The 16,389-nt window shown below is 40.0% G+C and overlaps 4 non-coding genes across 4 annotated transcripts; 3 read left to right on the top strand and 1 right to left on the bottom strand.

The window, feature by feature from the left end:
• The first annotated feature begins 2,231 nt into the window (after positions 1–2,231).
• Positions 2,232–2,304, top strand: TRNAV-CAC. Its single transcript has one exon. It is a non-coding gene; the product is annotated as a tRNA-Val (tRNA).
• Positions 2,305–6,972: 4,668 nt separating this feature from the next.
• TRNAS-CGA lies at positions 6,973–7,054 on the top strand. The gene has a single exon. It is a non-coding gene; the product is annotated as a tRNA-Ser (tRNA).
• Positions 7,055–8,210: 1,156 nt separating this feature from the next.
• On the top strand, positions 8,211–8,283 carry TRNAR-ACG. The gene has a single exon. It is a non-coding gene; the product is annotated as a tRNA-Arg (tRNA).
• Positions 8,284–14,343: 6,060 nt separating this feature from the next.
• TRNAL-UAA lies at positions 14,344–14,426 on the bottom strand. The gene has a single exon. It is a non-coding gene; the product is annotated as a tRNA-Leu (tRNA).
• Between the last annotated feature and the right edge of the window lie 1,963 nt (positions 14,427–16,389).

Below are 16,389 nucleotides of genomic sequence, written 5' to 3'. Positions count from 1 at the left end.
TACCAACATGATGGTCCCAAAGCCACACATACACATGGTCCTTCCCACACCCTTCCAGAGCTTAAAATCCAATACCACCATGACTTCTGACTAACTGTCAAACAATGGAGATGGTTTTCTCCACATAGGCATTATTTTCATTTTACCTTTAAAAAGATCTTCTTCATTCTTTTGTGTCTGATACTGGTGTATTTTCTGCACAAATAATCAGGACAGATGAGCAATATTATCCAGTGAAAGCACTTGTACTATGTGCCATGGAAAACTTCTGTATATGGGTACATAGCTTCCATTATCTTGGCATATCTACTTAAACATAATATCCGTCTGGAATCCTTATCTCTTGCTTTTTGCAATTTTGGGGAATAACATCACCAAAAATTCTTAGAAGTTAAATAGTGAAGGCAATTCTGAACCTTGTTGTCACCTAGAAAATGAGAATTTTGAGGTCAGGAGATGACAGTGTGCTATTTTGTATAGAAATGCTGAGGTGGAAAACTTCATTTATACCAAAGACTGCATGAAAAATCACTCCCATTGGGGCCTCAAAAGAGTAACTTAAATTCTGTCTTGGAAACTGTAGCATGCAGAATTCTCATTCCACAACACCAGCAAATTATGGAGACCAGTGGAATCTGAATTCAAGCATCAGAGCTTTAAAAAACAAACAACAACAAAACTAATATCCTTCAGTTCAGTTCAGCCGCTCAGTTGTGTCGGCTCTTTGCAACCCCACGGACTGAAGCACAGCAGGCTTCCCTGTCCATCACCGACTCCTGGAGCTTACTCAAACTCATGTGCATTGAGTCAGAGATGCCACCCAACCATCTCATCCTCTGTCATCCCCTTCTCCTCCTGCCTTCAATCTTGCCCAGCATCAGGATCTTTTCCAATGAGTCAGTTCTTCACATCAGGTGGCTGAAGTATTGGAGTTTCAGCTTCAGCATCAGTTCTTCCAATAAATATTCAGGATGGATTTCCTTTAGGAATGACTGGTTGGATCTCCTTGCAGTCCAAGGGACTCGCAAAATTCTTCTCCAACACCACAGTTAAAAAGCATAAATTCTTCCACACCCAGCTTTCTTTATAGTTCAACTCTCACATCCATTCATGACTACTAGAAAAACCATAGCTTGGACTAGATGGACCTTTGTTGGCAAAGTAATGTCTCTGCTTTTTAATATGCTGTCTTAATAAGCTTTTCTTCCAAGGAGCAAGAATCTTGGATTTCATGGCTGCAGTCACCAAACCATCTGCAGTGATTTTGGGGCCCAAGAAAATAAAGTCTGTCACTGTTTCCACTGTTTTCCCATCTATTTGCCATGAAGTGATGGGACCAGATGCCACGATCTTCATATTTTGAATGTTGAGTTTTGAGCCAACTTTTTCACTCTCCTCTTTCACTTTCATCAGGAGGCTTTTTGGTTCTTCTTCACTTTCTGCCATAAGGGTGGTGTCATCTGCATATCTGAGGTTATTGATAGTTCTCCTGGCAATCTTGATTTCAACTTGTGCTTCATCCAGCCCGGCATTTCAAATTATGTACTCTGCATATAAGCTAAATAAGCAGGGTGACAATATGCAGCCTTGACGTATTCCTTTCCCAATTTGGAACCAGTCTGTTGTTCCATGCCAGTTCTAACTGTTGCCTCCTGACCTGCATACAGATTTCTCAAAAGGCAGGTCAGCTGGTCTGGTATTTCCATCTCTTGAAGAATTTTCTACAGTTTGTTGTGGTCCACACAAAGGCTTTGGCGTAGTCCGTAAAGCAGAAGTAGATGTTTTTCTGGAACTCTCTTGCTTTTTCAATGATCCAGTGGATGTTGGCAATTTGATCTCTGGTTCCTCTGCCTTTTCTAAAACCAGCTTGAACATCTGGAAGTTCTCTATTCACGTACTGTTGAAGCCTGGCTTGGAGAATTTTGAGCATTACTTTGCTAGAGTGTGAGATGAGTGCAATTGTGCGGTAGTTTGAACGGATATCCTCAATACACAAAAAAAGAAGGAAAAGGATCTGCAGGATGTTGCCTTAGCTTTCCACTCCTGGAATTTATTTAAGAACTGGGGATATGAGAGGAGTTGGGTTTTGTTTGTTTGTTTGTTTTCATAAACAGAGGGAAAAGGAGAGAAATGCCCTGCAACCGTAAACATCACTTCACAGGCATAAACAAACGTGGGCTCTACAGGCAGCCAACTCAGTTATGTAAGGGCTGGAGAAGCAACTATCGGCCGTTTCCGTAGTGTAGTGGTTATCACGTTCGCCTCACACGCGAAAGGTCCCCGGTTCGAAACCGGGCGGAAACACACTTTTTACTAAACTGTTAGACGTCGCTACTTGATTTAAGAGATTTCAATTTCCCTATGTGTAAAAAATAACACAGCCCGCAAGTCTTCGCACTTGCTGTTTGATTGAAAGAAATTATCCTGAGAGTCCCGCGGTGATGCCTGCTTTCGCTCTGCACTCGCTGCAGCGTTCCCCCTCCTCTCTTCGGCTGGACTCCCACCCGGCCTGCGAGCTCGCGTCCCCGAGACAAAATCAGAGCGCGGAAATGAGCCCGCGCCACGGCGACAGTTGCTCTCTTTGGAGCTGGGATTTCTACGAAAAGAGGCTTCACCAGGAACTGACTCTGAAGGCACCTTGATCTTGCACCTGATCTGTAGCAGCAAAGTTTCCCAACTTAAACCAGTTCTGACGGAAGAGAAATCCGGTTTCCCTTGACAAAGACCATTGGCACGCTGCCAAATGTTTATATTGTTATTCTTCCTCCTAGTCTTTCCTAAAGGGATCTGTGCTCGTGTACCAAAGCGATTGTGCATTAGAGAAGGGGAAATAGACTTTTCCGGAGTTACTAGACATTGGCTCTGAACTGGCATCAACTGCTAGAGATACAAGATACCACTGCTGTCCATCAGGCAAAGTACATATTCATGAAGATCAGACAACCTATGAAGGGTTGTTGTTGTTGTTGTTGTTGTTTTTGCCTTCGATCCATTTCACTGAGGGCGTAGTGGGTCTCCAAGTCCACCCTGTGATTACTTTCCCAATTCCAGACAGAATCTCTCTGTCATTTCCATGACTGATGGAGTGAAGGCTATTATGGCATAAAAGGCCAAAAGACGCCACCAGAATTTTCTCTATGAAAATAATTAAACCAAACTCAAAACTGATATTCCTGGAGGGATAGCTGAGGTTAGTGCCAACATCAAGAACTTGAAAGGTACAGGGTCGCAGATTCACCAAATTTCTATTCAATTACTCAAGCATAGAAGGCAAATCTGTTATAGAGAATGACAGTTATTGTAAATCTGGTTAAGTGATTATGTCAGTTGCATCTGCTAGCCCAGATGTCCTTTCACTAGGGGAGAGAATGTACGCATACCCTGGCACCTGGTATGCAGCTACTAACATGTCTAGTGCCATTTTCTCTATATTCAATCAGAAAGACCATCAGAAGCAACTGAGCTTTCGGCTGGCTGAGTTTACTGTACAGCTTACCTACCCTACCTCAGGGGTATATCAACTCTTCAATCATATGTTATAAATTAGTCTACAGAGACCGTCACCACCTTACCATGTGTTCTAAAGTTGATAGCTGGTTGTTGTTCTTTTACATGAATATTTTAGGCAAATTTATGTTGTGCAAACTGATCATGAGTGAATGGGTTTACCTTTCCAGAACTGGCTCAGTCTTGTGAGCCTCACTTGTGTCTTTCTCCCAGTTTTAGTCCATGCGGATTATGTAACAAAAATACCATAGACCAAGTGGCTTAAAAGACAAGCATTTATTTCTCACAGTTATGGAGGCCAGTGTTGATTCTCACTCTGGTGAAACTTTGCTTCCTGGCTGCCTGTCTCACAGACAGCTGTCTTCTCACTATATCCTCAGATACAAGAAAGGTTGAAGAAGTTCTCTACCATCTCTTTTGCTGCTGCTGCTAAGTCGCTTCAATCGTGTCTGACCCTGTGCGACCCCATAGATGACAGTCCACCAGGCTCCCCTGTCCCTGGGATTCTCCAGGCAAGAATACTGGAGTGGGTTGCCATTTCCTTCTCCAACCATCTCTTTTAGAAGGGCCTAATTCTGCTCATGAATGACTTAAGGACCTAAAGCACCTGCCTCCAAAAACCATCACATTGAGGATTAGGTTTCAACATATCAGGGGCAGTGGGAGGAAGCACATTCAGTCTACAGCAATCCCCAAAACATCCTTTTCTACCCTCAACTATGTTAAGGATAATATTGACCATCTGTGTGGGGAGGCCAGTGGCCAATAGGTGATGCTGAAACCAGTTGTTAAGACATTTTGAATGAAAATTATCCTGAACTGATTTTTCACATCTGGAAATGCTGCCCCATCATACAAGCCTGTCAGTTGAGTCTGAGTCTTCAGAGCCATCAAAGGAGTCATTTTCTAAGATTTTTTACCTCCCACTTCTTCCTGAAATTGAGAAAGTTGAATGAGAAAGAAGATTGGACATATTTTAAAATCAAAGAAGCTTTAAAACATGATAATAAGTTACCAGCATTTTCTCCATCAACTTTTTTTTTTTCCCACTGGATAGTACCCATCCACAGTCATTTGGCCTTTTACAGCTCAAACCCACAGGTGTCCATTCAGGAGGAAAGAAAAAGAACATCTCCTAGGGGAATGTTGATATATAGAAGAGTGTGGAAGCCTCACAGTGGCACAGAGAGTCTGAGAAACCATTTAGAACTCTGATGAAAGTTAAACTCCCAAGGAGGAGACAGGGAGGAAGGGATGAACAGTGACTGCTTTTGTTGTTGTTCAGTCGCTCAGTCACGTCCGGCTTTTTGCGACCCGATGGACTGCAGCATGCCAGGCTTCCCTGTCCTTCCCCATCTCCCAGAGTTTGCTCAAACTCATGTCCATTGAATTGGTGATGCCATGCAACCATCTCATCCTCTGAATGTTGGAACCCACCAAAAAAAGTTACTCCACATCCAAGGGCAAAGGAGAAGCCGCAGCAAGATGGTAGGGGGGCACAGTCTTGTTTTGTTTAAAGTTTGATTTGTTTAAAATCAAACCTCATACCCGCCAGTGACGCACAAGCCAAACCTTGTGTGCCCCAGGACCCAGGGAAGGGAGCAGTGACCCCCGACAAGAGACAGCCAGACCTGTCTGTGTGACTGCTTTGGGATGGGGTTATTTTAAACAGCTTCCTTTTCCTGTTCTCCCTCCCTCTTTGGGTCTCCCAAATTCGTTAGTAGAGTAGGAGTACTAGGAAGAAGATCAAAATCTAGGTGAGGAAAAAAAAACACAAACACATTTCTAAAGAACTTCCTAACTTGTGAGTGGATTTTACATCTTCATCCCAAGGTTATTCAATTCTCCAAAGTGCTCTGTTGGAAGTTCTATGAAACCACCAGAACTGTGAACTGGCTAAGTGGCTAAACTGGGGACAGGAAACTGGAAAGGATTTCTCATGAAAACAACTGCTGGGAAACTGTCCACTGTAAACAGAACTACACTCTGGCCAAGACAGATAATAAAAAGAAAGATATGCTACTTTCTCTGCAAAAACAAAGCAGAAAAACAAAACAAAGATGACTGTTAAAAATTGTATTCCTAGACCCAAAGGAGGAAGTTTTAGCTATTTAAATTCTGCGATTTTGGACAAAATAGTCCACCGAGATTACACTGTGGAGAGAACATCCTAGAACAAATCAAGGACCTTGAAGTCAGGGTGAGTCTGAACTACTGAGCTTGTCCTAGTTGCTCACAAACAGAAGATTCAATTCAGTGTCTGAAGAATATTCCAGAACCATCTGATCTTGGATCAGGTGATTCTTCCAGAGACTCCCATGTCGCCTGTGGCCTGTGTGTCCAGGTCTAAGCTTGGACAGCATTCCAAAATCTTTTTGCCTTTCTGCCTCAGGCTTCCTTAGTGATTTCAAATCTCATCTGTGTGATTTGCTTCTTCTGAGGCTCCAAGGGAGGCCTCCTTCAGAGTGCTGACTATTGCTGAGTTCCAGAAAGGAAGCTCTATTCATCATTCCAGAGGAGAATTCTGGTTAGAAAATTTTTTCTCCCCTACTTCTTCATTTATAATGTTTTCTTGAACTTTTATTTGATTTTTTAATAGATAACATCTAAAGTCTAAAGGGACATGTAGTAAATTTCTCCCTCCTGCTTTCAAAGAGTTCCACCTCCTTAGTCTCCAGCCCCTCAACTGGGAACTGTTACCAAAAGTTTACTGATTATCCTTAAGAGGTTTTTTTTTTTTGTAAAATGTGTATTTAACCTAACATCAATATATCTCCAATAGTAGAATTCTATAGAGATTGCTCTGAACCTTTCTTTTATTTTATAATATATGTATGTATATAGTAGTCTTTATCAGTCTGTCTTAAATATGCATTGCATTCCACTGTGTTGTTGTGCCATTATTTATCTAGTTAAATAATTCTGACTAATTAGGTTTTTTTTCCAATCCTACTATTTCAATGAATGCTTCAGAGTGTAAGCTTGAACACAATATAACTCTCATGTGTTCAAGTCTATCTCTTACATTTGTGGAAATGCTATATCAAAGAGTATATGCATTTGAAATATTGGTAGATCCTGCCCAATTGTCCTTGCAGCCTCAAAGCATAGTGTATTTGTTTGTGGAATACAGAAATGAAGAGGATCGTAGGCACCCTTAATACGACTTACTTCATTTCATGCCAAGTATGAAGCAAAACCAGGCAATCCATGAAAACTGTAGAAAATCTTATAAAATCAAGGATTCTTGTGATGCTGGAATATTGACTTCTCTCAGAGGTGAGACTTCGAAGCATGGAGCCTGGCAGGATGGGGACAAGTTGGATGACGCTGAGCAGACCGATCTGATGAATACTTAAAGTAAACATACCAAATAAGCAAGAGCAGCCAAAATTGGTAGGCAGGATTGTAAATTAGGGCCCTAACGATGTGTATTTTAATGTCCAAATAAACGACAGAAGCAGAGCTGTGATGGCCGAGTGGTTAAGGCGTTGGACTCGAAATCCAATGGGGTCTCCCCGCGCAGGTTCAAATCCTGCTCACAGCGCTACCCAATAGCTTTCTGCTTGAGTTGCGAGGCAATTTGTTTCTCGCTGCGAGTCTCTGCTTCAAATTTTGTTTTTAAAAACTTGTAATAAAATTCCACGCTCTGATAACAGAAATGCAGGTAGCTTCCTTAAAGAGTTCTCTGGTATTTAAAAGCAACCAGACAACCATGGAACGGACTGGCAGGAACTTTAAAGATCTAAGATCATAAATATATCCGTATGGTGTGTGTATGTGTGCGTGCGCTCTTTAAAACTATAGAAATGAGGAAGCTGAGGCAAAGAGAAGATACACAGCTTGGGCCAAGGCAATAATCTAACGAAGGAAGAGTACGGATAAAAGTTGTGGGCACCGTGACTGCACTCAGACCCAAACCATTGCAGTTCTCTCTCAAAGGACTGCCCTCGCTTCTGTATTTCCACTTCTGCATTTCCACGTGCCTGTTTCGCCTACTTTGAGCCCTTAAACATTGCTAGCCAATTTATGTAATGATGACTGGTATCTTTTAATTTTATAACTATATTAACTTTGAATGTCCAAGTTCCTATGTGAACTTAGTTCTTAAAGAGTTTACCTTTATTGAATTATGACCTTCATTTCACCTAATTTGAGAAGGTGGGTATTTCAGAATGTCTTCTCTGATGCAGTGTCTGAAATTATTTCCTCTGGAAAGAGTTTTGGCTATTTGGAGAGTGAGATTGAAAACATATGATTAATACCTCAAGAATGTGTTTTATTCCACTTTCACTATATCAAAATTTAAAATTCAACGGGTCGTTAATAGTTGATCCATACACAGCATCAGTATCTAAGTGCTAAAGAAAAATGAAATCGTTTGACGAATGAACAGATGAACGACTGCAGAAATTAATGAAGTAGAAACAATAGAAACAAGCATGCACGTAAATGGGGGGAGGTGGGAGGTGCTAACCACAGTCGTTCTGTCACGTACATGATGCTTCAAGGCCGAAAATTCTTTCATAATTATAAATATTTTAAGTGAATGTAACATGCAAAATGACCCCTAAGATAACCCATCAGCTTTACCAGAATCCACAGCTCCTTCCTGTCTAACTGATTTCCGTCTTCATAGTCAAACAACTATTTTCTCAGCCATTCCAGTGAGCAAAGACTAATATAAAACCCTGAAACGACGGGGGCCAGTGGCGCAATGGATAACGCGTCTGACTACGGATCAGAAGATTCTAGGTTCGACTCCTGGCTGGCTCGACGCCCCTTTTTTTTTTCAGGAGGAAGGAAAAAAACTTTCTTTGTACATTTTTTCAAATTGATAACAAAAAAAATTATTTTTAAGTTCTTAAAATTCTTTGAAGTAAATCATCTGATCTGGTTTTTAACCATCCGTGGTACCTGCCACACAGAGCAATTTCGCTTTTCTTTAAGTCAGTGGATGCTGAAAGTCTGGATGGATGCTTGAAGTATCTGTCTTCTAAAATGTCCCCTTTATCTCGTTTCTTTCAATGATACTGAGAAGGGGAGTTGACAGAAAGGTCTTTGGAAAGAACTTCAAAAATTAAATGTGGAATATTATTTGACCATAAAAAGAAATGAATTTCTGATACCTGCTACACATGAACGAACCTTGAAGATACATGTTAAGTAAAGAAGCCAGACACAAAAAGCCCTATGCTGTATGATTCCATTTATATGAGATGTCCAGAATAGACAAATCCAGAGACAGTAGTTGCCAAGAACTGGGGAAAGGGTACAGAGTTGATTTTCGTGTGATGGAAATGTTTTGAAACTCGATAATGGTGAAGGTTCCACAACTCTGGGAATATACTCAAAAACACTGAATTGTGCACTTCTGTGTGAATGTTACAGTATATATATATATATATAAAGTTTATCTTAATTTTTTTAAATCAAAGAAGCAAGAAAGAAAAGAAAAATATGACCAACATTTTCTTCATTAATTGTCCCCCATTGGGCAGGGTTCTCCCTCTTTAAGCGCTTCCCTGCACAATTTCTGTCTGGGAGCATGGGTCGTAGAGGGAAAACGAAGGACATCGAATGGAGAAATTGAATGTGGAAAGATGCTTCTGTGGACAGATGAAGTCATAGCGTCCCCCTCAATTCAGCGATCTTGGCAAAGATCCGCCCTGACACCTGAGAAAGCTGTCATTCAGACTCTCATCTCCCCGCCCAGCCCCGGATCTCAAAGAGAAGAGCGCCGCAGCCTCACCACCAAACTAAGAGACTGTTCAGAGTTGTAAGGAATCCGAGGCAGAAATTAAACCGACAGGAAGAGAGCAAGGATGTCAAACGAGCCAAAGAAAGTAGCAGTTTGGGGGTGGTGTCTCTTTCAACAGCTTGATCTTTCCAGGTGTTCCTGGGTGTGACTTCAGACGCTTGGGGCAAGGTGGAAGTGTCTGGGAAGGAAATCGAGGTGAAGATGGGAAAGAACAAAAACATGCAAAGGAGACTTTCATTTGGTAGTATTTATGTATTTTGGTTCAGACGGTAAAGAATCTGCCTGCAATGTGAGAGATCCACGTTCAATCCCTGGGTCAAGAAGATCCCTTGGATGAAGGGGAAGGCTGCCCACTCCAGTATTCTTGCCTGGGAAATCCCATGAACAGAGGAGCCTGGCTGGATACAGTCCACGGGGCCGCAAAGGATCGGATACAACTGGGCGACTGACACTTTTCTTCACATATTTGTCTTACGGAAGTTGATTGGCTCAGTAGATGTGCGTTCTAAGCGATGCTGGCAATTAAAAGAATGAACCTGCCACGCGTCTAGTCCTCGTTTGATATATGATCTGTTGGGCTATTACCCAATTAAAAGGCTGGAGTGGGGGCAGAGTGGGGAGGATAGAATGTCCCAGAGGATCCGGAACTTCCTGATGTAAACGCGTCTCAAAACTTGGCGCGGAGGAGAATCGCTAGGAAGGAGTATTAAGCCCAGTTTTCTAGATTTCAACCCTCGGAGATTCTATAGTGATTCTAGGATGCAGCTCATGAATATTTAGCAAACTGATATTGTATTTTATTACCCTCTTTTTCCAACTAGTAACGACAGGGAATTTCCACGGTAGAAGGGAAAAATAGAGCGTCTATTTGGAGACACTTCCAATTTTAATATTATTCCACGAGGCTTTAACCAACCAAGGTAACCAACTTTTCTATTCTCAAGATTTTTGGACTTTTTTTTTTTTTTTCTCGTTGTGGTGGAGGCTTGTTTTAAAAGGAAGTCCGTTTCAACTTTCCTTTCAAATAAACAAAAACACATTTGATATATTCATCAAATCACTTTTGGACCTAAAGGAGATAGCAGGTTTTTTCAAAAATTGCTGGGAAGTTCTTCCCTTCCTCAAAAAAAAAAAAAAAACAAACTACAGAGATAATACTGTGAAGTGAGTATTATTTCCTTTTCCCCAGAATGTTGGGTTAGGGTTAAGATGCCCTGTCCAAAACAGTAGACATTAACACATGCTTCTAAATTCAGGTTGTTTTTTTTTTTAAAGAAACATCATGCAATAGCTCATTAATTTTTATTGATTGCATGTCAAAATGATAATATTTGGAGTTAAAATATTAAAATTAATTCCATTTATTTCTGCTTCTTAAAATATGACTACTAGAAAAATTAACCTTATTATGTGATATTATTTGTTACCTCTCACATCTTCCTGTGGTTATTGATGTAGTAACATCAGTAAAGTGTGATCAATTTGCCAGGGAAGTGGTTCTTTTGAGCAGGCTCCACAGCAGTGTCATATTTGAAAGAATTTCCATTTGATTTTCACTTCAAAAAAATGTGTATTATTCTCTAAAAGCAATTCCTAGTGTGTGAAAACGAAAACTTTCTCACAATATATTTCTTTATCTATTTTTCTTTTTCTCTATTGAAGAGGGCTCTGTGGGTTAGCTAGTTAAAGAGCTTGTTTCATAAATAAAAGATCCTGAATTGAAATCTGGCAGAGCTCTCTTCATAGGCTTTACCCTTCTGAAAGGTGTTAGCCTTCATTTTGTCGAACACAGTTTCGGGAATTAACCTTGATCAAGCCTATGTTGTCCAATTGCTGAATGATGTGGGAAACTAAGAGTCTAATGTTTACCATCGATGTGGTTTCTGAAGATGGCAGGCACTGGAAGTTTTATAAGAAGATAAGTAAAGACTGAGTGAACTATGTAAAAAGTTGCATGAAAAATCGTTCCACACAAGGTATGACTGAAGCACTATAAATTACTATTTGGACACCAAACAATTCAGATTCTCGTTGGATGACAACGCCCCTCTCATATGCAATGAGATTATCAGTGATTTGCTTTGCAATCTTCAGATATTTTGGCTTTCATCTATGAGGTTACCATGTGAGACTTTACAATGAGAACTCCAGCAGTTACTAGAAACCACTGCTTTTTCTTTTTCTTTCTTTCTTTTTTTTTTGTGTGTGTATAATCCCCACAACCAGTCTTAATTCTTTCTGGCATCCTAGGATATTTACTACACATGATGGTCAATTAATATTTGTGAATGGATCAGTGAATACCTAATTTCTTTTCTCTACAACTGTGGAGGTCAGTAGAATGGAGCTGTACACTGAAGATACTGATGGCTGCAGGAATTCCTAGAACCAGAAAGCTAAGCTCTTTCCTCCTATTGTGTCTCTCCTGACCCTCTACTGACAAAATTTCAGTGCCACCTGGCACAAGAAAATAAATGTTTAAAAGGCCCAGATCCCTTTGCCAAAAAAAAAAAAAAATCTAAAAGGGTGAATTTGGAGCTGACAAGTGCATTAGAAAAACAAAAACACAAACAAACAAAAAAAACAAATAGCACTGTTTTTCTTCCTGGGTGTCTTCTTCACTACTCACTTCAGACACTTCTAGCCAGTAAATATGTGGAAGTTCCTCCCCAGCCAAGCAATTTTGCAACACTGAGTATCCTACAGTTTAACTCAATGTTGACATTATTTTTCTGGAAATAGCATCAGATCCCAAAGCTTATGAGATTAGTCCCTTGAGACCGCTCCCATTTCAGATGCCAAAGGAACATAGTAGGTTCCCACATTATCCCAACACATAAACAGGTGGCATATTTCAGTAGATTTTTGGAAACTAAGAGTCAAATAAATATGCTAAATTCAAACACATACACACACACAGACCAAGAGACATAGGATGTCTTTAATAGACTAACTAGTAGACTCTACAGGGATGAGAAAAGAAATGATCAACCTGAAGGCCTAAAAACTACCCAAGCTGAAACATCAAGGAAAAAAAAATAAAAATAAGAAGCACTTAAGAGTTACTGATTAATACATTTGTGATGAGAATCCCAGAAGGTGAGAAGAGAGGAAAGAGCAGAAAAAATATTGGGAAAGTTAATGATCAAGTATTTTCCCAAGATAATGAAATACAGGTATCTCTCAGTTTTCAAAAGTTCACTCTGCTGCCACTTCATTTTTAGGAAAGACCTGCTTTAGTACTTGTTTTGCTAGACAGCTTATTAAAAAACAGAGACACTACTTTGCCCACAAAAGTCCTTATAGTCAAAGCTATGGTTTTTCCAGTAGTCATGTATAGATGTGAGAGTTGGACCATAAAGAAAGCTGAGTGCGGAAGAATTGATGCTTTTGAACTGTGGTGTTAGAGAAGACTCAAGAGTCCCTTGGACTGCAAGGAGATCCAATCAGTCCATCTAAAAGAAATCAGTCCTGAATATTCATTGGAAGGACTGATGCTGAAGCTGAAGCTCCAATACTTTGGCCATCTGATGAGAAGAGTTGACTCATTAGAAGAGACCCTGATGCTGGAAAAGATTGAAGGCGGGAGGAGAAGGGGACGACAGAGGATGAGATGGTTGGATGGCCTCACTGACTCAATGGACATGAGTTTGAGCAAGCTCCTGGAGATGGTAAAGGACCGGGAAGCCTGGTGTGCTGCAGTCCATGGGGTCGCAAAGAGTCGGACGCAACTGAGCTACTGAACAGCAGCTAGTTTTGCAGAGAGCCATTGTAGAGGCTGAGCGCATCAGGAGCAGCAAGGGTGGGGCCGCCAAGCTCCTCCCCCAGGAATTAGACTCTGCATCTCAACGTCAGGCCGCCACAGCTTTGGACTGTGTCTGTGAGCATCTGTGCTTTATCTCCACTAACTTTGTACATTCATATGTAAGAAGTGTCCTAAGATAATTGTTTCTTCACTTCATGCCAATTCAGCTTGTGAAATGTTTTATAGGAATGTTCTGCTTTCTGATAGTGGAGGAAACCTGTACATCAAACCTCAGCTCCAAGGTCAGAGAATTCCAAGCTATCTAATTCTCTCTCTCTCTGAAACGGTAGACTTTTCATCAGAAATTAGGTATGCCACAAGATAATGAAATAGCTTTTGAAAGTGATGAGAGGTTACGTTTTAAAAAAATCTGTAAACCCAGAATTCTCTACCAAGCAAAAAATATTTTCCAAAGCTGAATAGGAAATAAAAGTCCTTCCTGACAAACAAAAACTGAAGTGCATTAATCAGACTTGCAAAACAGGAAATGTTATAAGCTGGTCTCAGGAAGAGAGACTACAAAGCAATGAATATACACAGAAATGAATACAATAGAGGTACATATAAGGAATATTTTCCCCAATTTTAAACACTCTAAAAATGACTGACTGCATTAAGCAAAAATAATAGTGGCATATTGTACAATTATAGCATACCTGAAAACAAAATCTGTGGCAGCAATGACACAATATAGGAGGAAGTATATTATTGCAAGCTTCTTACATTGTAAAGGAAGCAGAATAGTACAATTTGAAGGTAGATTTGGAATGATTGTAGCTGTATATAGAAAACCCTAGGTTTATTTTTTTTAAGACATACAAATGATAAGGCAACACTCTAGATATAATCAAATCATATAAGATGTTCATATATTTTAAAGACAGGAAGAAAGAGATAAAAGAAAGGACAACATAGAAAGTGACTAATAAGGCAGTGGATTTTTTTTAAATACAAGTACATCATTTACATTACATCTAAATTCCCTAAATCCACCAATTATAGACAGAGCCTGTCAGATTGGATAAAAAGAGTTCAGAGTCAACTATATGCTGGACTATTACCCAACTTTGCACAAGAAACTATCATTTCCAGATAAAATAGTTGCTAAAGTAACTGGATCCCTGAGTCAGGAAGATCCCCTACAGAAGGAATGGCTACTCACACCAGAACTCTCGATTGGGAAAATCCCATAGACAGAGGAACCTGGCAGGCAACAGTCCCCAGAGTTGCAAAAGAGTTGGACATGACTTGGCATCAACAAAATCAACTCTACCGGGAGTGGGGTTCGAACCCACGCAGACAAATGTCTATTGGATCTTAAGTCCAACGCCTTAACCACTCGGCCATCCCGATCATGAGCACTGATATCTACAAGTCAAATATTACTGGGTTAAAATTAATTAGGCTTTCTAAATTCCATATATATGTGTTAATATACTATACTGGTGTTTTTCTTTCTGACTTACTTCACTCTATATAATAGGCTCCAGTTTCAACCACATCATTAGAACTGACTCAAACTCATTCTTTTCCATTGTGTATATGTACCACAGCTTTCTTATCCATTCGTCTGCCAATGGACATCTAGGTTGCTTCCATGTCCTAGCTATTGTAAACAGTGCTGTGATGAACATTGGGGTACATGTGTCTCTTTCAGTTCTGGTTTCCTCATTGTGTATGCCCAGGAGTATATATATGGAACTTAGAAAGATGGTAATGATGACCCTATATGTGAGACAGCAAAAGAGACACAGATAAAAAGAACAGACTTTTGGACTCTGTGGGAGAAGGCAAGGGTGGGACGATTTGAGAGAATAGCGTTGAAGCATGTATATTACCATATGTGAAATAGATCATCAGTCCAAGTTCGAAATGTGAAACAGGACACTAGGACAACCCTGAGGGATGGGATGGGGAAGGAGGTGGGAGGGGAGTTCAGGATGGGGGACACATGTACACCCAAAGCTGATTCATGTCAATGTATGGCAAAACCACTACAATATTGTAAAGTAATTAGCCTCCAATTAAAATAAATTAATTAATTTTAAAAATTGATTAGGCTTCCCTGGTGGCTCAGATGGTAAAGAATCCTCCTGCACCACTCTGAAGGACTCCACAGCATATTGCTGACCTGAGTGGTTGGCGTCAGTCCTTTCTGGCAGCCGGAGAAATATGACTGGTCACTAATGAAAGATAAAGCTTTGGAGCCAAGCCTCAAGTGGTGAAACAACTTTCTATGAAATGGAAAATGCATTTCTTTGCTGCTTTGTGAACAGCTTTTACAGTCATTAAATTTACCTAAAGTAGTTAAAAAAAAAAAAAAAGAATCCTCCTGCAATGTAGGAGACCTGGAAATTAATTAGACTTGCTAGTCCCTGGAACATTATGAATAATTTTACACCCTTGAGATCAGAGACAAAGCTTTAAAGAGAAAAAGCAAATTTTTATAATGCTTCTTGGAAAAAACTAATGAAACACAGTAAGTCTATTTAACATCCATCTTACATATATCATATATTTTTTGTGTGTGTGATGAAAACTTTTAGGGTCTCCTCTCCTAATGACTTCCAAATATTCAATATAGTAGTATTATTAAAAACTATACTGCCATGGTGTACCTTACATCTCCATAACATTTTTTTTATAACTGGAAATTTGTACCTTCTGACCCCTTTCATTCCTTTAACCCATCCTCCATTCCCTCTCAATCATCAATCTGCTCTCTGTGTCTATGAACTCGATTTTGATTTATTTTGTTTTTTGGATTCCAAATGTAAGTAAGAGCATATGGGATTTGTCCTTTTCTGTCTCACTTATTTCACTTAGTATAATTCCCTCAAGGCCTAAATCAATGAAAGGTCATCACTAATAAAATCAGTATTTTTATTATACATTACTTGGATATTTAAACAAACAACTAATGTTTGCTTTATGCCAAAGTAAAATGTTGAGAACACATACTAATCACAAACTTAGGAAAAGACTGTTCTGTAGCAGTGGTAACAAGTAGCCACCAGACCTGAATTTAAACCAATTGATCTATCCGCGATAATCGTTTTGTGAACATTTGCACAACCAATCACTGTCAAACCCTGCTTTCTGAAATGAGCCAGCCAGGGATGCACTCACTTCAGTAAACATCCCTTTGAGTGCCATCCAAACAACAAGAGTCTCTCTAGAAGAACCATGCTTCCACAGAATATGTCAACCCACTGACCCTCTGAAAGTCTACCCTAAGCCCCCTCTCAGAAAATACCAGTCATCAGCTCTTTCAAAGGGATGGTGCCTTACCAGCACTGCTCCCTCCTTAAATGAA

The sequence above is a fragment of the Cervus elaphus genome, chromosome 7, assembly GCF_910594005.1.
Source record: "Cervus elaphus chromosome 7, mCerEla1.1, whole genome shotgun sequence".
Lineage (NCBI taxonomy): Eukaryota > Metazoa > Chordata > Mammalia > Artiodactyla > Cervidae > Cervus > Cervus elaphus.
Note: the sequence above shows the minus strand (reverse complement) of the source record. Positions and strands in the feature narration are given on the sequence as shown.